Below are 25543 nucleotides of genomic sequence, written 5' to 3'. Positions count from 1 at the left end.
ATTGTCTTTGTCTGTAAACACAGTTTCATTTAATCTGTAGAGTGAATCTCACCCATGGAGTGCAGGAGGGCCTCTTTAAAGGAATCTGCATTTTATTCTTATGTGCATGATTCTTTTATCTGCACGTGTATATGTGTACCTTGTCTGTATGTCTGCTACCCGTGGGGCCAGAAGAGAGTGTCAGAGCCTCTGGACTTGAGTTACAGATGGTTGTGAGCAGCTAGATCACATGCTAGGAATCAAACTGGATCCTCTGGGAGAACAGCAAGCACTCTTAGCTGCCAACCCTCCCCCTAGAGCCTATGATGATCTTTCTTCATCCCTACCATGTAAGTGGAAAAATAGTCACGGGTACTCACCATCCCACACAGGGTTTCCAGAGAAGTTACAAGTCCCAGGTTAAGATTAAATTTCAGAGAAGTAACTCACAATGTTTTGGTGTAAGTTCATCCCATAAAATACAACACAAACATGTATATTTAAATTTTCATGGAATTTTGTTAGTCATGGGTTTTTGTGTGTGGAGGGGTTATGTGCAAATGTGTAGAGGTCAGAGGATAATTTCCACCAGGTAGAACCTAAATTAAGCTCACATTGACTGCAAGCCCCTCTTTCAGCTGAACCATCCTGCTGACTCCAAATATATTCACGTGCTAAAACTTACCTTTGTACATCCGAAGTTCAGAATGAACCCAGTATCCACCCGTCTAATTGTGGTTAAATTCAGCAAGTTGATGGTAAGGCCAAACAGGGTTTTCTTGTTCCAGCGAAGACCCCCGTAAAGCAACACTCAACAGCACTGTACTAGGTTGGGAACTCCAGCTTCACAAAAGCAGTTTCTTACTGGGACAGACAAACATCAGTGAAGGTGGAAAGGAAGAAGATAGGCGGGCAGACAGGCACACTGCAGCCCCAGGAGCATGCAGGCAGCAAGGAGCAGCAGGAGGTACTGAGGAGCCAGGGAGCAGGGAGGAGAGATGCTGGCTTCTGCTCGGACATCAATGGTGCTTCTCTCTGTTAGAGACAGGACAAAGAAGAGCTAAAGTCTGTCACTACTTTGCCTAGAGGGGCAGCAGTTTCTTTGTGTAATTCCTACCTTCACCTGCCAGCCAGACCAGTGCCTGCTTGTCTCTGCCCTTAACTTAAACAAAACATGGAGGATTTCAAGCACTTAAGAATGGCAACCCTTGGGGTTGACTGCTCCCGTTTCTGCCTGTTCTCCCTGCTTCCATTTCTTTTTCTAGAGGATGAAGATGTCAGTACTCTCTGTAGAATTTGAGCAATTTAATGAGCATGTATGTGCTAACAATAACAACCACATCCGACACTGTTCTAATTATCCACTTCAGAAACAACACAGATTGAACCCATGACAAACTGCACCACCATACCTAACCAACTCACTCTCGAGTCACAGGAGCTATGCAGGACTCCTCTGACGCCATTAGCCTTACATCTGGTTCGTCACAAGATTGAAATGTTGTGAAGTAGTCATGATAGAAGATCACTTGGACACAGGTTCGAGACAATAGAAAGTCTCTACTAGCTGAATAGCTGAGCACTGGGTGTTTGGGACCCAAGTGCTGTCTCAAACCTTTCTTAGGGTTAGAATCTAAGCACAAAAATCACATCCTGGATTGACACACATCAATTACCAAGAACAATTAGAAATGGAAGAACAGAAGCCAGACAACAAGGTTACTATATTTAGAGACATTCCCAGAGATATGGAATTTGATGGATTAGGTCTTTGTTTTTGTTTTGGCAGGCGTTGCTGCCTACATGCAGGGTACCAGAGTCTGAATGATACTTCCATCATGGCTTCAGTCTTGCTAAGGCCTGGGAATCTTTACATCACAGAACTTCAACATACTATCACTCTACTTTTGATTCATTTGGCTTATTTCTAGCCTGAATCACCATCCTTTTATCATGTCCAAAAAAAAAAAAAAAAAAAAAAAAAAAGAATCTCCAGGTGACTCATTTCCAACCCTCCTTTACATTGACAACAAGATATTATTCTATAATAGAAATCTGGCCACAGCGCTCTTCAACCCTGAGTCTTCCTTTGATTCTCAAGTGTTCTGAACAAACTAGCTCAGTCTGGAAATCCCTTGCAAACATGAGGACCTGAATTCAAACCTCAGGAACCTACTTATGAAAAGCTGTGGGTGATGGCCCACATTTGTAATCCCTGTGTTGAGGAGGTAGAGGTAAGTGACTTGTTGGGGTTTGCTGGTCAATCTAGACATTTAGGCATGTCCAAGTTCAGTGATAGACCCTATCTAATAAAGAAATAAAGCATAAAACAAGCAGTGTGAATGTCACCTAGCCTTTATACACATGAACTCAACAGGTAGGTGTACATGAAGACATAAAACCAACCAAAAAAGAAAAACTCACCCAATAGTCCCTTTGGGGCCTGACCACTCTTCTCAGTATCTTTCCCCATACACATTTCATCTTTCATATCCAAAAACCTCTTAGTTCCCTTGACACAGAATTTTCTTTGCTTTCTCTATTCCTTTATAATGCTATCACCTCCCCCTTGGAAAGCCCTTCAACTTTGGTCTGATTTTTAAATCTCTGTTCATGCAGTGGAACCGTGGCCAAGTCCCACACAATCTCAGAAACAGAGTCTGTCACCCCTGATTTTATTCACAGCATCTGAGTTCCTTGTTCACTGTAGCCTGTGAATTATTTATCTTGTCCCCAGCTCTAAGCAGACAAGTTTGTTAAATACAGTGAATGTTTTACCTTTGTTGACACAGCCTTAATACCACTCTGCCCACACAGTAAAGCTAAATATAACTACCCTCCCTCACCGGACGTGGCAAGAAGCTAAGATCATAAGATGAAACTCATTGCTTGTAATTCAGTCCAGGAACAGAAATAGGTGAGTGGTTCGATTATGATAATCTCTTTACGCTGGTACAAGGGCTGGCCATTCAAAATTACATGCCTTATGTCTCAATAAAGCCCTGGGACCCAAAATTCAGAGATTAAAATATATAAAGCATATGAATATCTACAAGGGTTCTGTAGAAGAGGCAGAAAACAGCTGGGTATGTCTGCGCCTTAGAAGACACTATTGCAGATGTGCCTTCGTAAAGCAGCTGTACACAGAGGAAAGAATCTGGCTGACTTCAGGACAGGTAAGGTTCCTTGGAAATTTGGCTTATGCCTTTTGAGGAACACTTTTGAGAAACTTTAGGGTCTGGTTGAGGAAAAAGGAGCTTGGCTGAGATCAGAAAATGAGCAAGGGCTTCTTGAAGAGTTTCCTACCATCATCTTCTTTGCTGCTTTCTTCTTGGAGGAGAACCATAATTCAGGTAGATTGGCTCACTTAACAACAGAGTGGTTCTGACGCTGCACACCCCTCATAGCTCCGTCAGCTTCTTACCAAAGACTTCTGGCCCTCAAATTCAGTTGCCACGTAAACATTTCACGGTGGTTGCAAATATTTTTTTTAACATCGATTTAACGATATTGAAAATTGCATTCCAGAGTTTGAGGGAGCATTTTCATTCTTGAGATTCTAGCTTCAGCATCTGAACCAAGATTACAAAAAGTCACAGATCAGGAGGAAATGGGACACTTAGAGATCAATTTCATCCTCTCCTCTGGATGCTTAGTCTCCCTCACAGCATAGTTCTGTCTTGTCTGTGCCCTGTATGTAGACTTTATACACCTGATGCTCTGGGGAGCATCCATATTTCCCCAGAGACCCACTGTCAGTTTCTTTAGAGCCATTCCGGGGGTTCAGTTAACAGTCTTGTTTCATGAGAAGAGGCTTGAGTTATCTGTGAACTGGGGCACTCAAGGCAGCCACAAATGTGGCTGTCCCTAATGATGATGATAGTGGAAGAGCAGCGAGAGGATGAATTCACAAGGCAAAGCCTTGGGGCCAACAGTGGTCTTGGAGAAGCCAAATAGGCTGATATGGGAATTAGATAATATCTATCTACGGTTTTGCTGATCAGCGGGTTGGAGGCTGTGCTCCATTATCAAAACACATGCTGAGAGCCTCGCAACCACGTGTCACTCCATCTCCAGATATCTGTCACCTCTACTGATTGCTATAGGCACCTGTGTCACACAGTCAACTTAGACACATATAGATACACATAAATAAAAACATCGCTTCTGGAGGAAATGCATACATCAGTCATTCCACTCATGGTGCTGAAGTCATTGTGATCTGAGGAAGTATCACTTCTGGAATGGAAATGATGATATCATACATACACAGTGACGACTGCCATCTATAGGGATAGGCTGAAAGCCCCTCCCAGATGAAAGTTCTCCCATGAGCTTATAGATGATCTTTAACATGAGTGAGGCAAATATCAAACAAATCATTTCCTGGTGTGAATTAAACCCATCACCTCTGGGGCTGCTTCGGAAAGTGTGTAAGTTAGAGCTCACGGATTGCCCTGTCTCTAAGTTCCGTATGGCTAGAATGCAGCAGCCCCTTATTACTCTGGCCAGGGTCTTTCTTTCCTGTTTAGTAGGGGCCCATGTAAAGAGCCAAGCACCAAAGCGTGCTTGCACAAGGTCTTGTAGATTAAAGTAAATTACACAGATTATCACTAGTCTTCTATACAACCAGGAATGGCAAGAAGCTATCAAGAAGCTATTACCATTTTTTTTGACTCTGAAGTGTTGGCACGAGCTCCTCTGTGGTGTTCTGAGGCCAAATTTGGGGACCTGGCAGTGGGTAAGTTTGCTCTGTGTCCACAAAACATTGAGATTTAAAAAAAATATTCTTTGCTAAATCATTGTGGCTTCCTTCAAGGCAGTGGCACACTTGCTTTTTGTTGCTCTTGTTCCTACAGTAAGTGTTCGCTATGCAATTTTGGAGAACCAAACCCGTGTCCTGTCTGCCTGTTTAGAAGCTGTCGTGTGAACTCTCAGTGAGTCTTTCCAAGAATGTGTTGTTTAAGGATATCAAAATTCCCATGCAAAAGCAAATCTAGGAATTCTGACGCCACCCTCTATTACCAGTTAGTCATAAGGACCAATGGTCATTGCCAAGGCACCAGATCCATCACAGACTTTGAATCTCACGTCGCACAGACCAAAGCCTGAGCCGACTTGTTAATATCCTAAATTCACCCGGAAATCTCAGTGGAGCGCAGGGAGAGCTGTCATTCTGAGCTTCTTGCTATTTCCTGTCTCTGGTCAGGCTGGGGGATGCTGAAGACCGCCATCCTCTTGGTATTTTAACATGCTGGCTTCTGGTCCCAGATGGAACCAGGAAAAGCAGAGGAGTGTGAAAAATAAAAATATTTTTCAGTGTTGCTACCCCAACCTTTCGTAGCCTTGAGAGATTTCCTTTGGATTGGTGAAGGAAGTGGCTAGAATTTAGGGCACTGCTTTTCTCTCTGTGTTGAGTAGCACACACTTTCAATCTTGTCAGCTAAAATATACCTTTAAGTAATAAAAAGTCAGGACATTTTTAGGTTTAGCTTAGAAATTGAGATTTTTGAAGGAAAAAAAAATACTATTTTTTAAGCTAGGATCCTTCCCCATGTCCGTGGAAGTTTCTAGAATTGTCAAGTTGAGCTTTGCGCTACTGTGAATGACTCTGCCAATTGAAAGCCCCAGGCTGAGCCCACAATCTCCCAACAATTTGTAACAGGCTCATTGCACAACAGAAAAAGCTAAGGAGGTAACAGATCCAGCAGAACTATAAGAAAACAATCAGACAAGTCAGACTTTCTCTGCACATTAACCCTATCCAGCTACTCAGAATCCTCAGAAAACAGCCACACAGTTTTCAAAAAGAAAAAAAAAAACATTTTTAATATCCTCCAGTATTTTCTACCCACATTGGGCTTCAGCTACAGCTAGATATTAATAGTTTCAGCTTCTTATTTGTTTAGTTGAATTACTTGGTGATTCCTTTGTTTTATTATATAAGGATTTTGTTTTTTTACCCTAAGCCATACCATGTTCTGATTCAAGTCCAGGCACTGTGCTGGTGTTGGATTAACTTCTGGTTTGCAAGGCCTGCTGCTAGTGCTGTGGTAGGCTTAGCAATAATACTTCTCACAGATGTCAGGAACCTACTTTCCAGAAATGATTAGGATGATAGGTGACAAAGCCAAAGCAGGGGACACAATGGAGGTGATGTTCCAGAGAGCATAGGATGGCCTTGGTACTATCTGATTGGCTGCTATCTAATTGCAGTGTCTCCTCTGGGAGAGGGTGGGAGGGCAGCGAGAGTCACAGAAAGGGAACAAAAGTATGCAGATGAATTTGGAAGTAAAGATTGGACAGGGAATGCAGGCTGCCTCTAGTTGTCAGAAAAGGCAAGGGCCTGCCTAGCTCTGTATTGAGAAGAGCATTCTTACTCATATTGGGACTTTGGTTGAGTCACATTGACTTTGGACTGTTATTTCTTGCAGAAAAGGACTGTTGGGCACTGAACTCTGGGCTGTGCATATGTTTAGCAAGTGCCATACCATTGAGCAACAGTCCTAGTCTGCTCTTATTGGACCTTTGACCCCTAATGGTGTAAGAGAATCAATCTGTGTTGTTGGGTCCATGGCATTTGTGGTAATTTGTTAGAGGAAAATGAGCAACTAATGCAAACTGTTCTTAAATGTTTGCTGTGTGTTGCACACTGCAACAATCACACTACACACAGCACTGCTCAGTTTTAGCAGCCATCCATAGATTTCAAGATATAAAGAGGGGGCAGAGATATTGAGATGCTCAGATAGCGGAACTGGAGCTGAGATCCCTGGTGGATATGAGCACCTTGAACCTGGTAACAGCACTGCATAAAAATCAGGTCCCAGGCTGGAGAGATGGCTCAGCGGTTAAGAGCAATGGCTGCTCTTTCAGAGGTCCTGAGTTCAATTCCCAGCAACCACATGGTGGCTCACAACCATCTGTAATGAGATCTGATGCCCTCTTCTGGTGTGTCTGAAGACAGCTACAGTGTACTTATATATATGAAATTAATAAAACTTAACAAAAAATAAAACATATCCTTAGGGACAGGGTAGGAGTTGCAGATCATAAAGATGGATGTTGAAGGTCACAGGACCCCGGAGCTACAGCTAAGGTTCTTAACCACAGACCATGCACACCACACTCAGGGTACTCACCCAAGAGGCACAAGAGACTCAGGATCTTACCAATGATCCCTCTAACAAGTACCTTTCATTTAAGAGCTTCTGGCTTTCACTGGGAAGATGGAAACAATGATTCTATTTTTTTTTTCTGGTGGGGGACTTTGTCTGATAGAAACTGTTAGGCTTTCACATTTATTCTGACACATGGGAAATTTACAATACATGGTACATTATTGAAAAGTTTATGACACTAGGAAAGTTTTTTCCTTTGCTTCTCTAACCACTGAAAGACTGTCTCATCTCCACAGAGCTTTGTTGCTGGGAGGAGGCAAGTATCCGTGTGGAAAGTGTCCTGTTCATTCCTCTTTTCACTGGGCGTGGCCCATGTTCTAACCGTCAGTGCAACATGATTAGAGACTATGTGTGTTGAGGTTGCTGATAATTATAGATGCAGTTGTGCCTTTTCGACCGTCCTAAACCCAAGACAGAGGACTCAGAAAGAGTGGCACCATGGATGGAAATGGGCGGGTGCCTGGATCACCGCAGGGAGGAGAGCTGCCAATCAATCGGAAGCAGATGCATGGGTTACTATATGAATAAATCTGTGCTTTCCCAAACGTTAGGCAGAGCTTAGGGAACTTGCAGAAGAAGGGGAGGAAAGACCGTAGGAGACAGAGGGGTGGAAGATACTACCAGGAAAACTACAGAATCAACAAACCTGGGCTCAGGGGGCCTCACAGAAACTGCACCAATAGCCAGAGAGCCTACATGGGACTGACCTAGGTCCTCTGCATATATGGGCCACTTGTGTAGCTGGGTCTTCATGTGACACTTGTGTCAGTGGGAGCAAGGGCTGCCTCTGGACTGCTTCATTCAGTCTCAACAAAAGGGAAGGTGCCTAGTCTCATTATAACTTCGTGTGCCGTGTTTGCTTGATCCATGAGAAGGTTGGGCTTTTCTGAGTAGATGGGGAGGAGCAGAGGGAAGGTGTCAGGGAGGGACTGGGAGGAAAGGGGGGCGGGAAAGTTGCAGTCAGAATGTAAAAACATAACTTAAAATATATTAATGCGTTGAAGGCATTGAGATTTTTTTTACAGTACTTGGTATTACAGTAGTTGGTTTTAGCCTAGTTATTAAAATTCTCTTTTTTTCTTTAGCTTCTTGTTTCTTCTGTTATCTTTGTTAACCTACATGAATTCAATTATCTTACAGAATCTGGGGTTATCATAATACGTTCATTAGAAATGCCACTATTGTCCCCGTTCTCTCACCCCGCTCCATGACCCAGCCAAGGAGTGTGCATCTCGGGAACTTGTCATCCCTCTTGGGAGCATTGTTCCTCATATTTCACAGCCCTTAAGGATGGCCCAGCAGTCTATGGTTGGTGCTGCATTGAGAAATGTCTCCTCGGCTTCTTCAGTTCTTCCTAGCTTGGTATTTCTGAAGACCCTAGTTCCCTTACATGTTAGGCTATATCTCTCTGTTTAGGTATGTCTACTTCTGCTCAAGTTAAAGATTATAAAGAGCCAATTATGATGCGGTGTACTCATTATCAGGGGAGCATCATGTTCGATTCTCTCAAAACTGATAACGTGGACTACCATTAAGTAATGTTATTTCCCAAGGTTCTCTGATAAGTAGTTCGTTTTTTTCTAAAGAAACTATAAGCTTAAAGATAAACATTTAAAATACGTTATTTCTTTAAATGACTAACAGAAGCTTTAGAAATGTTACTGTTACAAACATAAAAGATAAAAGAAAGTAACTAGATTCTTTTGCATTAGGATCTTGTAGAAGAGTGTCTTTTATCAGTTCAGAGTTGGTGACTCTTAGCAGTCAATGTGGAGGTTTAACTTTGAGGTTAAGTGCCTCAGTGATTTCTGTAGACTCTCCAGTTGAGCAAGGTGGATACATCTTCCTGCCTTTACTGAGACTGCTTTCGCTCAGATTCCCTAGAAGGCAGAACCTGGGATAAGGATTAAATGGTAACTGGTCAATGGAAACTCAGGACACAAGGAAGAGAAAGTTGGAAAAGAGGCTGAAGGAACAGAACCTGTGGGATGTGACTGATGATGTCTCTACCTCTGTCTGCAGTGACCTTCAGTGGGTCAGTAGGTCACCAAGCAACTTCCTGTCTCATTAGTACATACGGTGCTTCTCTAAGGATGACAGCTTAGGGCAGATCATAAGTGGGAAAAAATCTGTAGAACCTGTACCCCAGGCTTAGAGTTTCTTGGCTGCATGTGATCAGAGCTATTTTGTGATGGGGCGGGAAGGAGCAGATTCCATATAATCCAAGACTGGCAAAATCTCTAGATATGAGGTGTATTGACTGCTGTGCATGGCAGGTTGGCCCCAGGCACTCAGGCTGCTTGGACTGAGCTGATGGACAGGCCATCCGTATCCACGGAGACGTGGAGCTCATTTTGTTTGCCACACAGTGGCTCTTTGCTGGTCTGTTTCCTCGATTTTGGGGGCCAACACATGACTGCGTATTTTAAGGTATCTTCATTGCAAACTTCCGAAGCATTTGACTAACGTAAGTGGAGTGACTGCCCCAAAGCCCTTTCACAGTTCACCCTGTGTGTGTGGAGATCTGGCTTCTGAGACGATCTAGCCACAGTGAAAAGGGACACATGAACTGAGTACGAAGTTATTTCTTTTTCCTTTAAAATATAAAGGACAGTGTATGTGTGGGGAGAGTGAAAAGAAGTAAATTTCTTCATCCAGGGACTAAAGAATCATTTTGGATAACCCTGGTGTCGCAATTCAGGGTCATAATGATTTCAAGGATTATAGAATCTCAACAAAGAAAATTACAACAGAAAGAACCCCATCACTTTTCCCCTGCGAGAAATAAACATGGAAAAACTGGAATATGATTTTTTAAGAAATAACAGACTAGGAGTTAGGTGAGACACAAAAAGTCCTGCGACATTTGGAGAGTCCGTCATCCAGAGACACGCTGCTCTGGTCTGGCACCCAGAAAACACTAGAACGTTTGTGATGTAGCCCGATCAAGGCCAGCTCTTTTTCACACCACAGTGTGCAGGGAGTGAGGATGCATAGGTGGTGAGCAGGAACACATATTAAAGGTAGATAGGATGCTCATCCCACAAGGAAAACAGTCCCAGGCATCAGCTTCATGCTTTGTTGCAGAGAGAACCAGAGAATCAAATCAGCAGTAGACAATGAATGGAGATCGCTACCTGCTTCCGTGTGGAGGAGAAGAATACTGAAAGAGTTAACTGAAAGGGAACCATATGGGATACCTTGGCTTGCCTTCTGGTACCTTCTGGAGCATAAACAAAGGTCTACTTGTTTAAGGTCTCAAACAAAATAATTCTAAATATGGCATTTAAAAACAAACACAATAAAATTCAATCTTTAACCAAAGATCCATAAAAGACAAGTGATTAAAGCAATGTTTTTACTGCTGTTTTTCTGACTATTAATTGCCTTTCTCTCATGGAGAGTCTTGCTTAGCTACAGTGGCTTTTTTTTTTTTTCAAACGAGAATAAAATCACTTGCTTTTGGGGTGTTAATGAAGAAGAAAGAATATATAAAAATTTTAGAGTGGGGAATTAATTATTTTGCGGAATAATTAAGGACTATGAATTATTCGAAAGTAATATAGCTTAGGAAAGACTAGCGGCGGGCCCATAAATATTATTTTTAATAGTCATTTTGCTTGTGTTGCTACAAGTTTGTATCGAACTAAGCCGGGAAATGGAAAAGTCACTTAATAAGCTCGGCATCGCGGGGCTTCCACGGTCTCCCTCAGTGACTTCCAGATCAAATTTCCTCAGCGTCTAAGTGAAAAGATGCTGTTTCTAGCAGTCAGCCCCGCAGCTGCAACCTGGGATCTGGAGAGGCAGCTGTGCTCACTGGGTCTCATATGCCGCCCCATAATGAACACGCTACATGGCTGACAACCGTGTTGATGGTGCGTGAGCCCGAATATCATCTAGCGGGTCTCTGCTGTGAAGGATTTCTGTGTGCCTGTCCAAGGGGGGTAAGGAAAGCCCGCCCCTTTGCCCCTACCCCTCGGTCGTTTAAGAATGTTTGTTTGTGTGTTTGGGGAAAGGTTTATGAAAATTCTGGAAAACACACCGAGTGTGAAATGACTCAGTAGAGAAATTCTGTGATCGGGGAGTTGCTCGAGTCCTTCACGCAATCCACTCTATTGAGAGAGTAATTGAGGCTCTGCGCACTTCACCCAAGAACAGCCCATAGTATCACGGCTGTGGTAAAGCTTCCGTGGGCAGCAAGTCCGTTAATAGCTTACTTTTCAGCCAATGTCAGGAAATGTGAGTAATTTGAAACTATCCATGCGCTAAGAGAACAGCGAGGAGCTGTCAGCCCCCCGTGAACATACATCTGACGTGTCCCTGTGTCTGTCCAGACTCATACACATTGTCGGTCCAGAGCCATATCCCGGGTTATTTATTCCCCCTTTTTCTGCCCAGGAAAACCTGCCACTTGCTCACTCCTTTCTCCCCATACTCTGGCACGCAACAGCAGTCAAGAGAGATGCACACACGAAGAACTTATAACGCAGGGCTACTTATAGGGCAGGCTGCTCAGGGACTGCCAGCGGGGGCGATCGGAAGGAGAAGACAGGAAGGAGGGAGGCCGGAAGGAGAGTTTGAGCATGCGTGGACATTGCCGTGGGCTACAGAGTCAGTCATGCAACATAACACCAGCTACGATGCGATGGAATGCCAACAAGGTGAATTATAGTGCCGTGTGGTGCAGTGGTAAGAGCCTCTGGGATGGGTTCGAGGAGTGCTCAGTACCCCCCGTCCCCCATTATAAGGCGCCGTGCTGTGTCCCTGTGTCACTCAGGGATGCAGGTTCTGTCTCCCTCCAGCATTGCTGTTCTTTGCCTTCTTAGCATAGTCTTTTCCCCATGAGACTGGAAGGAAGATAGGAAAGGAGGGAAGAATGTGGTGTGTAGAGCAAGGGAAGTGTTGCAAGGGTTGAGGAGGCAGAGAGTGTTGGGGTGAAGGGGCTAGAGGCCGAGACTCCTTAAATAGCGTTGCGGGTGTGTACCGATCTGCGTGTCTGCAGACACGGGTCGTATACAGGGTCTGCTTTAGCTTGTCCTCTATCCACACACTAACGATCACAATGCATGGAGCGCGGGCATGTCCGCCATGTTTCTGACATGTTTGGAAGGCTGGGAGGAGGAACCACCAAGGTCTTAGTGGTAACGCGGACACAGAAATCATCAGATTTTAAACTCACAAGCCGTTCATGTATGGAACAGGGGGACTCTCACTCTTTGCCCTGGAATCTGGGATTGGTGCTTTGGTCTTAGGTTTGTGGAATGCTCTGGAAGGTGAATCATGTAATACTGGAGTTTTTCCATACAGTGAATATGCAAGTGTCCCTGATTCTACTTTAGATGGCTCCCAATGTCACCAAAACTGGAATATCGAATATTGAAAGGAGAAAAACTTACTTTTTAATCAACAAAAATCTTAGAAGACACTTTGTGGCTTCATAAGGTACCATACTTGAAAATAATGCAGCAAACCCAATATAGAGTCTAACTGAAAACATGAAAAAGGCCCAGTTCTCACTACTACTGTGTTGAGAAGCTTAGGTGATTGCTAAATTTGCGTTAGGTCATAGTTTCTTAGCTGGCCTCAAGAATAATCGGCACTGGATTGTTTTAAGATTTTGACATTTTAAGTGTGTGTCCCTGACCCTGAGAACCATAAATACACAAGCACCACACTTATTAATGCAGGAGTTGATGATTCTGTGCACCACATGATTGGGTAGGTTAGTGTTTTTGATGGTTTGATTTCGGAAGACGTTGCCTGTACAAACCGGTAGGCTGCCACTACGCTTAGAAAACCCAACCACTCATTGCCTTAAAATTGTCATCCCTAGAATGGGTTCAGAGGCAACATCTACTTAGTATGATTAAGTTGGATGTTAAATATAACACAATCCATGCAAAGCTCTCTACACTACTCCTAGCGCCCTGAAGGAAGAGGAACACCAAGGTCAGTTGGGGCTTGGTTTCACTCTGCAGGACGGACCTGAAGATGGTGAGTCCAAGTGCATTTACACGTTACGACCACTAGATGGCACTTACAGCTTTTTCTCCCCAGTTGGGCACTCAGCAACATTTTCCCTTTGACCCCCCCCCAGGGCATTCAGTGACCTTGTGGAGTTCCAGTGACTCGATAGCATTCTTTTTAAAATAGTTATTAATCAGCAAGGTACTTCAATGAGTCTTTTGATGTAAGTTATTTGGAGTTGTGTGTGTGTGTGTGTGTGTGTGTGTGTGTGTGTGTGTGTATGTGTTATACCGTCTCTTCTGAAATACCTAAAAATGAATTGTTGGTAGAGCAACTGAAAGTTTACAGTGTGAATTCAATACTACAGTAGAAGTTTGAGGAAGAGAGAGAGATACAGAAGTAGGCAACATGGAGTCCCTGTCCTCAAGCACCTTACAGTCTAGGAAGAAGGACATGTACAGTTACATGGTAGGAACACAGTATCAGCAACACAAGGCAACAAGGGAGGATAGCAAGGTCACTTACAGCACCGTATGCTCAGACCTCAGCTACTCAGACACCTCAGTTAAATCTGGAGACAGTCTGGGATGCTCTGTGAAGGAAGTCGTGATGAAGAGAACCCTACACACAAAGACAAGCAGCTGAGCCTGGGTTCTCTGTCTCCATGCAAGATGCCAGGATACAGGAAGCAATGCCATGCAAACCTTGTGTGTGTGAGAAGCAGCAGAGAGCACCCAGAGGTTACAGGGCACACACAGCCTTCTGCCGCTAATGCTGACAAGCGCCAGACTTTGTGGAGACTCACGACACAATGAATGATATCCGTCCTTCATGGCGTCTCTGACTCTTTCTTCCCCATCCTCGGTAGATGGGGTAGATACCAAATGGGCTTTTGCCAAACATTCAAAACTAGTAACTGATGGAGACATGAAAAATTATCCCCACGAATGCAGGACCTGCATGAAGCATATGGGTTGACATCTTCCGTGGCTTCAGGATTCAGTTCCTCCTCCTCTTCTTCCTCCATCTCCTCTTCTTCTCCTTCTCCTCCTCTCTCTCCTCCTCATTCTCCTTTTCCTCCTGCTCCCCCTCTTCTCCTCCTCCTCCCTCTCCTCCTCCTCCCTCTCCTCCTCCTCCCTCTCCTCCTCCTCCCTCTCCTCTTCCTCCCTCTCCTCCTCCTCCCTCTCCTCCTCCCTCTCCTCCTTCCTCTCCTCCTCCTTCCTCTTCTCCTCCTCCCTCTCCCCCCTCCTCCTCCCTCTCCTCCTCCTCCCTCTCCTCCTCCTCCCTCTTCTCCTTCTTCCTCTCCTCCTCCTCCCTCTCTTCCTCCTCTTCTTCTTCTACCTTCTCCCTCTTTTTTCTCCTCCTCCTCTTTTCTTCCTGCCTCTGCTTTGTCTTCTTCCTCTTCCTCCTCTTCCTCACTTTTTATGGAGAAGACTAGGAATTTTTTTAAGAGATATGACAATGAAATGACAAGAAGCTGGGCTGTGCCAAGGCAAGTGGGTGAGAGAACACATCCGATAGATGTTGTTTGCAGGAGACAGCGGACTTGAACACACTGCCAGAAGTGGGTAGACAGATTAGCAGTGAGTTTTGGGGGGTGATATCCCAAATGTGCTGCCAAGTGGACGAGTCTTCTTCCCAGGCCACTGCTCAGCGCTGACCAATATTTCATGTCGACTGATGTGTCTGTGACTAATTCTTAACACCAGAGGCTGCAGCAAAAAAAAAAAAAGTGTATGTGTGTACTTGTGTGCACACATACATATACGCACTCACATTCACACACTCACCTAATTACTAGCAAAATGACTAAACAGTTTGGTCCCTTCGACTGGTCATGAACAGTTACTTCTTTGTAGGATCCATTTCTCATGTTATAAAATGGGGAATGCAAAATCACCACCAAAAGCCACCTAGATTATCAGGGTGTGTTACAGTAAAATATTGTCATGTGGGAGCTCTTTTAAAATATTTTTGGGGCTAGAGACAGAGTTCCATGTTAAGGACACTCACTGTCCTTGTAGAGTTCTTGAGCTAGGATCCTAACATCCCGGTCAGGCAGACTACAACCACCCCCGACTCCAGCTTCAGGAGAATCTGATTTCTTCTGGCTTCCACATGCACCTGCCCACACAAGCACATACCCTCACACATGCATACATGTACACCCATGAGTACACGTACACGCAGGGAAAAGAAAGCTAAATCCTTAAAGCTTTTTGATCACCATAAAACTCAAACTTACCAGCATGCATCTTCTTTTTCTCTCCAGGGACTTGGAATATCCAGACCTCTCAGGAGGCCCTAGTGTACACAGTCCCCAAGAATGTTAGTGGGCCACAGCATGCAGTGGCTCCCAAGCAGGCTTCTCAGTGTGGAGGAGCATATCGTCTGCAAGCTAGAACATGAAGATCCATGAGCATTCCCATCACCTTTCCATGAGACAGATTTTCCCATAGCCCAGGCTGGCTTCAGACTCATGTAGCCAAGGCTGGGTTTAAATACCTGATCTTCCTGCATCTACCTTTCAAGTCACTGAACCTGACTTTCTGGAGTCCTTTTTTTTTTTGTTTTTGTTTTTGTTTTTTATAAGCTCTTCAAAAATTTTTCTAGAACAAAAGAAAATTCATCTTTTCCACTTCTGAATGAGAAGCCTGGTGCCCTGCTGTGTATATTGTTATAAAATTCAGGGTCCACCAAGGCCTCTAGCGGCACCGCAATCAAGCAGAGCGTGTTTAGGAGGCCACTTGTTTAGTGGGTTAAGAGACACTTTCTCTGGAAATACACAGTTTTCATTATCCTTGAAATATATTTATTTATGTCTTAAATAATGAGGATTTGAAGTGTTATTATGAAAGGAGAGACACAGATTTTTCTATAAATGTGTTTTTCTTGCGATAATATGTGAAATTACATTCCATGTTAAATTGCTCGAGGCAAGCAAGGTTTAATATGTATCTAAATAATTAAGCTAATTGTGTAAAAATATATTTGCAGAATTCAGCAAATGTGTTAATACATTTACATCATATTTGCCCACTCTTCACATAACCAAAGTTTGCTTTGTGGAAACAGTCTCCCAAGTACTGAGCATCCTCCAATCTCGTCATATTTAGTGTCCAGTGCTTTGTGAGAAGAAAGGGGAATCAAGAGGCATGGTACAGAACATGGCTGACAGTCTGCCCCTTGCCTTCCAGCAGTTTCTTCCCCGTCTTTTGTAAGGTAGCATCTCTCTCTTTCGTTCTTCCCTCCCTTCAGCCTTCCCCTTCCTCCTACCCCAGACTCCTTCAGGTCTTTGTTTGAGACAGGGTCTTAACTCTGTAGCCCAAGCTTGCTTTGCACTCTCGGTGTAGTTTAAAGCTGCCCTCAAACTCACCGCAATCTGTGGCGTGTAATTAAAAAAAACAAAAAACAAAAAACAGGCTACTTATTGCCTTTCTGGGAGCTCAGCCCGCACTCTGACCTCTCCCGGTTCTCTTAGCCTAGGATAGACCGCAACATCCCCCAACCCAGAATCCACTGTCCACCTGCTCCCTCTGGGCTTCTCTTTTGTTCCTCCCCGCTAGCTTCCACAAACCGCTCAGCTTCTCTCTTTTTCTGCCCACCTTTGCTCTGCAGATGAAACACACGCAGACAGCTTTATTATTTTAGAACTTGCCTTATGAGCTAGCCTACAGCAGCCAGCCTCAGCTGGTGGCAGGGGCTGCTGGCTCTAGCCTCCCCAAAACTTTACATGGTTGTTTCGTACTTCTTCCAAAGCCGGGCGTAAAAGACCACATCCTTTCTTTCCCTACATCTCCTTTTGCTTCTCCTGGGACTCGGAAGTCCTACCCACCCTTCTGTCCAGCAATTGGCTCCAGGCCTTCCTTCTTTATTGACACAAGCAAGAACCAATTAGGGAATCGGCACCTCCCCCTACAGCATCCTCCTGCCGGAGACTGAGCTGCCCCACCCAGCTCTTCTGTGAGTTCCAAGGTCACATCCCTGAGTGAGGACTCTGATAAGCATGACAGCATGACACTCATGCCGGAATCCTGAACGACACTGAAAAGAATGGGTGTCTCTCACGGCCATGTGTCCCCTTCTCCACTGATAGTGCTGGGTCAACAGTCTGCGGGTCTCACATGACCTTCCCAGGCCTTCCCTCAAGTTTTCTGTCCAGATTGCTGGGTGTGGAGGCCTGACGCTGCCACAGAAAATAAGAAAGAACCCCCCCACTCCCACCCCCCACCCCACTACCCATCACATCCCAGAGTAAATACTACGTTCTGGAGCACGGTGGTGGTGGTGGTCCGGCCATGTTTTGGCATTTGCATGTGGTGTCAGTGTTGAATTACTCAGTTTTCTGCCAGCCCCATTTGTAGTTTCTTTGTTGGGAAGTCCTACTGTGCTGCGAGCACCAAAATGAATGTCTACTTACCTGAGCCTTGCCCATTGGAATCCCGAGAACTCCTTAATTCTTGCTTTGCTGGGGTCCCAAGATAGAGCATCACTGCAAACCTTCCCAAAGCTTCCTCCTTTTACCTTCTGTTGTTAATGGCCGGCCCTCCCTCCTTTCCATTCTCCCTCTGTTCCACCCCCTTCCTCCCTCCCATGCCCTCCCTACCCCTCTCCCTCCCTCCCTTTCTCAATCCCTCCCTCCCTCCTTCCCTCTCTCTTTAGTGCAATCACCTCCTGGGATCCTCAGATCTATGACCAAGGCTCCAAAGAAGCACAAATCAAAAATGCTTGATCGTAAGGATTGTCCTCATCCTGAAATGTTGCTGCTTTCTTTTGGGTGGTTCTTTCTTACAAAACACAGCGTAAGAACTATCTATAAAGCATTCCATTGTCTGGCAAGCAACTGAAAGATAAATTAAGTGTCCATTCAGGAGTCATCTGTAAGTTTGACGTGTAGGGGTCATATGCTAATGGTCACCACACCATTTCACTTTATTTTTAAACTTTTTATGTGTTTACTTATATTTTGTGTTCCTGTGTGTGGGTGCCCTTGGACTTGGGAAATTAGGCTTAATGGCAGCCATAGTTGCCCCTGCTGAGCCACCTGGCTAGCCCTGGGCCGTTTCTATAGATGGGGCTTGAACCAGTGGGTTTTGTTATTTGCTGAGGGTCCTGGAATGGATCCTGCCTGGTGAGAGAGGCAACTGTACTTCTTAGTTGTCTCAGAATGAGGAATGCACATGTCCACCTTCTCTACAGAGTTCCGATCTAGGGCACTTTTACCCTGGCACTCCTTGTTTCCATGGGGGCAGAATAGCCCAAGCATTCCATGGGTTACAGTGCCCATCAAGGCCCCCGTGCGAAGGTGGGTCCACTCGTGGCTTACTTAGTGTTGCCACGGGATGTAGACATTCAAGGAGAATTTCTTTCTATTCATAAAATGCTTGTCCTTAGAATATTTTCTCTCCAGTTTCTCTCACCACTTAACTCGTGCTGGGCCAAGTCTGTCAGCTGCAGAGGGGGAAGGCTTTTTTTTTTTTTTGTCTCAGGATCACTCAGGGGTCAGTTAGCATCTCAGAGCAGAGGCGGTGGAGCTGACCCTCCATCCGTCAGCACTGGGAGAGCATGGGGACCAATAGACGTGACTTCCTCTCCCAAATGTAGAAGACGCTGCAATTGAACTAGCACGTGCGCAGCCTCTCACACTTGCCCACCACGTTCTACAGTCTGCAACTTGCTCTCTTTGCTTCAGTTTCCATAGATGGAAAGAAGAAATTGCTTTAAATGAGTGTATCTACTGTGTATATGTGTGTGCATGTGTGTACACATATGTGTTTGTGGAGTCGCATACATGTCCTGATGAACATTTGGAGGCCAGAGGGTAACTTAAGGGGGACAATTGTCCTCATTTGTACTCAGTCACTCTGATAAACATTAAACCAAAAGAAATTTGGGAAAGAAAAGGTTCATTTTGGCCCAGGACTCTCAGGTACAGAGATGGAAGCCAGGGCAGGAACTCAAAACAGGAAGGCAGGCCAGGAACTGAGGCAGAGGTCTGGAGGAACAGACTTGCTTACCTGTTTGCTCCCCATTGCTTGCTCTTCCTAATTTCCTATATATCCTATACCACCTACTCTGTACCATCACCTGCATAGAGGTGGCACCGCCCACAGTGGGATAGACCCTCCCACTAATTAAGAAAATATCCCCCAGGTTTGTCCACAGGCCAGTCTGATGGAGATATTTCCTCAAAATAGTTTCCTTTTTCTATATGACCCCAGCTTGTGTGACAGACCAACCGAGCAACTCGTAGAGGTTGGTTCTCTCCTTCCACCATGTGGGTCCTTGCGAAAAGAACTCAGGTTGCCAGTACTGGCAGCAAGTACCTTTCCCTGCTGAACTGTCTTGCTAACAACATAGAAAAGAGGAAATACAGGTAAAGGAGCCAATCAGCCCACAGTAGTGAGAAGAAATGAAGGAATAAAGAGCAATAATAAACATGAATTATCTCTCTCCTCCTCTACATCACCCCCAACACCTGCCTCCTTCCCACAGAACAATTCATACGTGAACATGACCTTCCCACAGAATAATGCATACGTGAACATGATCCTGTAGCTCGTCTTCAGTGACCTCCTTAGGAACGCACTGAATGCACCAGCAGCCATGAGTAATATGTGGTGCCATGAACTGCAACTGTGGGCAGCCTTAGCTTGTGTTGCAAGAACAGAAGGCATATCAGATGAAGAAGGCCTAAGACTCCTCACACATGCCAAACAGTTCATTTGTAACCTTAGAGTTAATTACCTATTAGAACAGTGCTTCCTTCAATTGAGTGGACTATATACAACTCCTAAAAGCCAGCAGTCAATTGCTAAGCTCGCTTTTGCCCCCGTGGTATACACGGATTTCTTAGGGTTTCTTCAGCTTCTCCTCCCAGAATCTCACAGTAGACTGTGACCAAGACTCATTTCTGTTTTCTGTTTGGGTTCTCTGGGCGTTGGTTGTCTAGGAGAAAATGACAGGGAAAAAACACGGAATACTGGTAAGGTCTGTGACATTTACACGGGGTCTGAGTGCAGGCCTCTGTGTGGTACCTTCCTCTCTGGGAGTGAGAGGCAGGGCTATTTCTAAAGTCGTTTAGTATCTTCTGCTGAAAGGAACCATATGTCACACAATGAAATATATTCCGGGCAAGATGCACATACATCTCACAATAAACATGTATGTAAATTGTGCAAAGATTTGTCTTAGGGACAGGGACGCACTGATATTATTGGCATCAGGACCGTTGACTGTGTTTTAGGTCCTCTACTCTGAAGTCAGGTTTCACTCCTTTCTCCTAATACCTGACAATGACAGTTTTACACGAGAGAACGCTGAGGTTTCTGCTTTGTTTTTGGTGAAGAGCTTGCTCCTTCCTGGTCACTGAAATTTAAGTCTCAATAAATCACAAGCTTGCAAAGGGCTGGCAGATGTCCACTGGGCCTGGCAGATCTGTGAGTGTCTCTTGGGAGACATTTTGGGTGGGAATAGCACCAAGTAGAGCTCCCAGGACTCAGAGCTGGGGCCTGCCCTGGTGCCCCAGAGCTGGCGTGTTTCCCTTTAACAGTTTGGAATACAGAGATGAGTCCTAATTGGAGCCTGTGCTGAAATTAGGATGCTTTTGGAAAGGCATCTTTGCAAGGTTCCTGCTGCCTAAATGAGTCTCTATTGCAGGTGATAGAGAAGGAGAGGCGCGTGGGGTCCCGATAATATTGTGCTGGCTGCAAATCAACATGAAAATTCAGAAATCAGTGCAGCCCAGGAAATCCCATTCAGGGAGTGGAAGGTCTGGCTGCGTGGTGCTGTCCTCTTTAATTGTCCCCTGCTCTGTCTGTTGCTTCCCATCATACATCCTCGAAAAAAGCCATATTGCCGCAAATACACATTTAGGATTTGATTACAGAGTTCCCTCCATTTACATGTACAAGATAGAGCCTACTGTGACAGATTAGTGCTCCTAAATTTTGGGACGGAGGTTAAACAAAGTGTTACTTCCACAACACTGAAAGTCTTTGGGAAGATACAGTAAACCACAAAGAGCCCCGTGATGCTACACACGGGCTGTATGCATGCTGCAAGCTGACACAGTGCGGCGGTGTCAACTACCCCATTTTTCCTTCCAGGCCACCCCAGCTGTGGTGTGTAATAAAGCACCCATCAGGCATTTCAAAGTAAAGCAACCCGAGGCCTGCCTGTGTGAGCCACCTCAACAGTCCTGGAATTGTTGGAGCTGGGGCACTGGCCAATCAAGTCAACTGCCGTGCAAGGTGACGGCTGAGCGGGGACTCCAGGAACTACGTGACATGATGCTGGGTGCGGTGGTTGCTTCTCATGAGCACAGCGCATGGGAACCCATGGGATTTGCAGGGCACCCTCAGGTCCTGGGGAGAGAACTTGTCTCAAAACTCAAAGAAGATGGTGCTTGAGGAATGACACCCAAAGTGGTCCTCTGGCCTCCGTATGTACCCTCGTACATGCACACCTATACACATACACACAAACACCTGTCACACACAGCATACAAAAAATTACTGTTTCCAAGACAATCCTGCCATCTGGAACTGAGTACATCCACACAAATATAGATTCATACAAACACATACACACACATGCATGTGTGCACATAGACTGAGATGACAGCTCACAGCCAAAGCCATTCCTCACCCACAGTTTCCCTCTTCTCCTCCTCTCCTCTTCCTCTGTGAACACCCACCCCCTCCAGATCCCTCACCCTTCCTCCCACTGGAAGGGCCTCAAGCAGCCTCTGAGCCCCTCCAACCACAGTGATCTTCTGTGAACCTTTACTTCCTCTAACAAATGTCTGGGTTGCAGCTGGCCACCAGGTCAGACTCTGAGTTCTCTTTTGTGGATGGAACACATCTGTGTAAACGCTGTGGTTGCCGAACCCCAGTCTAGAATTAAGAGCTTCTTCTGTCCATGGGCTCAAGGAGGGAGACCTGTCCCCGCCCAGAGAAAATCTCCTGGGCTTTAAGGCGCAGGCTTCTGTATGTCTGTTTTACCATTGCTTTGTGGGTAAAAAGGATAGATGAATGGACGTCTTTGTTAGTTGTGGAAGGCAAAGGAGGAGGCTTTGTGCTACATTTTATGTGAGGGTAAGATCTAAACAACAGAAGTGATACTGGAGTATTTTCATTGCATTGGCCAAGGCCCCAAGATGGGGGTCAGTGCTATTCTCCCTGACATTTTCAGCACCTCCTATAAACAGTGTCCTGGAGTCTTCTGGAAAGAAGGCTGTTGAGAACATTCCATCCTGTTGTCAGCATTGAGTCAACTGAAGGAAACACTGCTGTCAGGGTTGGATGACTCGTACTCTTCTGGAGCGTAGGGGGAGGGGAGTTGAGAGGGTGATGCGGGCTGTCTGTGACGACTGCAGGAGAGTTTGTGTCCTGATGCTTCATGTGTTCTCTGTTGTGTAGGAGAACCTCCTCTCATGAGCAGTGGTTACATGTGATCCAAGCATGAAGCAGGATTATGACTCTGGGGATTATCCATCTTGTTATGACTTCATGGGTAGGCTTAGTCTGTAAATTTGGGGTCATTCCTGCTAGTGCCTGAGTTATGTATCACAGATGCACAGCGCTGTGTGTTACCAATCTGTGGTGGTGAGCTGCTCCTGGTGCTGAGTCGTACATCAGGTACTCAGTTACACAACGTTAGCGATGGTGTTGAGTTGCAAGTGTCTAGGACTTGGTGCTGAATATTGTATCGCTAGTGCTTGGTGTTGAGTTGTACGTACCTAGTGTTGTTCTGAGTTGTGTGTTTGTAGTGCTTGGTGCTGAGTTGTGTGTTACTCACGCTAGGTACTAGGCACCATTACGGCTGGGCACTGAACCAATGGGAAAAAGGTTGAGGGAATAAGAGAGAACTCTTGTCCACACATGAGAGCTGTGTCTCCTACTGTAAAGTAAAATTGTTGCAGAGCACAGAGACAGTCCTGGACCTTGGACTTTCCAATGGAGTCCCGCGAAGACTGGGGGAGAGGTGTTAACACCACAGTCTCTCCTCACCACCCCCACCCCCAGACAGCTGCCTCATAAAGTAGATTTACTTCCAGTGAACACTGAGCAGGCTTTTCAAACCCTCTCACAGCCCCCGTGGAGTCCCCTACAAAGTCAGGGAAAGTGACAAAGTACAGATGAAGTCACTTATCTGTGGGGGACCCAGTCCTCTTGTCCTCCGGGGGGACCCAGTCCTCCTGTCATCCGTGGGCTGTGTGTGACTCAGTCCTTCCACCCTGTGCTTGGGAGCTCACTGGGATCACATGAGACTGAGACCAAACTGAACTTTTATTTCCATTCACTAGCTGTGATTAAATCACTCATAAAGATGTCTTCAAATGCCAACAGGCTCAGACCACGCCACTCAGCCCCTTTAGAAGGCTATGTCATACTCCTTTGGGGTGTCGAAGTGACAGAGGTTCACAAAACCCTTTTGTAAAAAAAGATCTGCATGGCTGAATGCTTTGGGGGACACTGAAGGCAGTGAAGATTTTCTGGAAATTTGTAAATTATGGAACATAAACGAGAAACTAGATGTGGAGAACCTAGTTATGTAAAACGTCCAATTGTCTTTACTGTTTAGAATATAACTACATTTAATAGAAGGATACTGCACACACACACACACATATGTGTGTGTGTATGTGTGTGTGTGTTTGAAGGTTGGATACACACTGCAAACTTTGAATAAGTCTTGATTTTAGGAGGGATTTTATACCATAAATTAAACTTTTATAAAATTTGAATATTTTTAGAATAGATGGTCTTCATTTTTACCTATTTCAGATTGGGTGTCTGAGGAAATAGCTCAGTGGGGACAAACAGTCCTTGTGGCACAAACATGCAGACCCGAGTTTCTAAAAGTTTGGCACTGTGGCATTCAGCTGTGTCACTGGACTGGGGTTGTGTGGGAAAAGGAAACCGGCAGATCCCAGAGACTTGTTGGCTGGCCAGTTTCAGCCAGACAATGAGTGCCCCCAGCTTCGGAGAGACACAGGATCAGGTAATTCTTACTGCTGTGGTAAGTTATAGACATAAGTGTTTATTTAGGATTCCAAAGGGAAAGAGTGTAGCACTTGGGGTTGGCATGACAGGCTGTGGAGGACAGGAAGCCAAGGGATTGTGTTCTCATACACACCGGAAGTGTGAGGGAAGAGGAAGTGGGTGAGGCTGTAAGGTCTCCAAGCCCACCCAAAATGACACACTCCCTCCAGCAATGTTCCATGTAATGAAGGTTCTGGAACCTCCCTGAAGAGGATGCCAGAAATGGGGATGCAATTATCTTTCTCAGGTGGCAGGGCTCTGCAGTTGACTGAGAACCATTAACTCCCATTTTTCGGAGTTAACGTTCTCTTCCCACTGGATGGTAATGAGGTTTAAGACAGAGGGGAGGAAACCTCCTGTTCTTCCAGCTCTAAACTAAGTCCAAGAGTTGAATCTATTTGTGTCTGAAGTGCCTGGGATGCTGTCTCTTTCCTGGTCAGGACGTGGGCTTATCCATAGACAGATGAAGATGTCTAGGTAGAGTTTCACAAGGGAGGAGGTGACTGGGCTGAGTCGCAGACTTACTGGGAGTTCTGTGGCTACAGTCTGTGACATTTCTTTTCTTTTTAAATGTAAAGAATATTTATTGATTGATTTATTTATTAACATCTATGGAGTAATAGTGTGTTAATGATGCACTAACTATATCTAATCTTGGAACATCCCAATATCTTATTTGTTGTTATAATAACATTTAGGGCTTATAAACATGAGGGTGCTCCTCCTTTTATACAAAAAAGGAAGAAATGTCTAAAATTCTAGTTTCTGGTCAATATTATATGGGTGACTGGAATATTACTGTTATATATTATATATATTGTTATATATTATGATATAGTTGGAACTATTTCTAATTTGCATTTGCTTGTTTTTCTTTTTTTATTTGATATTTTCTTTACTTACATTTCAAATGTTATCCCCTTTCCCAGTTTCCCCTCTGGAATTCCTCCATCTTATGCCCCCTCCCCCTGCTTCTATGAGAGCGTTTCCTCGCCCACATACCAACTCCTACCTCATCATCCTGGCATTCCCCTACACTGGGGCATTGAGTTTTCACTGGGCCAAGGGCCTCTACTCTTCTCCATGACTGATAAGGCCATCCTCTGCTACATATGCAGCTGGAGCCACGTGTACTATTTGGTTTGTGGTTTAGTCCCTAGGAGCTCTGGAGGGGGGGCGGGGGGTTCCTGGTTGGTTGATATTGTTGTTCTTCCTGTGTGGTTGAAAGCCCTTTTAGCTCTGTCAGTCCTTTTTCTAACTCCTCCACTGGGGACCCTGTGCTCAGTCCAATGGTTGGTTGAGAGCATCTGACTCTGTATTTCTCAGGCTTTGGTAGAGCCTCTCAGGAGACAACTACATCAGGTAATT

This window comes from Micromys minutus (genome assembly GCF_963924665.1).
Source record: "Micromys minutus genome assembly, chromosome: 3".
NCBI classification, from domain to species: Eukaryota; Metazoa; Chordata; class Mammalia; order Rodentia; family Muridae; genus Micromys; species Micromys minutus.
The sequence above is the reverse complement of the archived record's forward strand: the minus strand, read 5'-3'. Positions refer to the sequence as shown.